The sequence below is a fragment of the Gavialis gangeticus genome, unplaced genomic scaffold (genome assembly GCF_001723915.1).
Source record: "Gavialis gangeticus isolate Ggan-Ray unplaced genomic scaffold, GavGan_comp1, whole genome shotgun sequence".
Classification (NCBI taxonomy): domain Eukaryota; kingdom Metazoa; phylum Chordata; order Crocodylia; family Gavialidae; genus Gavialis; species Gavialis gangeticus.
This window is the reverse complement of record NW_017729004.1, coordinates 68,089,180-68,089,564: the sequence shown is the minus strand read 5'-3', so window position 1 is coordinate 68,089,564 and position 385 is coordinate 68,089,180.

The following is a 385-nucleotide window of genomic DNA, read 5'->3' as shown; positions in this document are numbered from 1 at the left end:
CCCCCTCCCCCCCCCTCACTTCTTGGAGATAGAAGGGGATGGCGGGGACTGGATCACCAACATAATGGAGGGGATGGAGCGGGGGGTGAGGCCAGTGCTGCTTTGCAGCCTCACTCCCCCAGGGCTGCTTCTTGGAGCCAGGGGCCAGCTTCCCCATGAACAACAGCCTCCAGGGATGGGAGGCAGCAGGGAACAGGAGAGGGGGGTTTACTGGTGGCTGCACCCCACCACAGCCATTACCACCACCGCAACCACCGATGGGGAGGTGGGGAGTGGCCCTGGCCCCAGCCCAAAGGGGAGGGGGAAAACGGCCCTGTCTCAGGACCTGGCCCAAAGTGGTGGGGGGGGAGGGGGGGGGCTGTGGCCTGAGGTGGTGGGGAGCAGA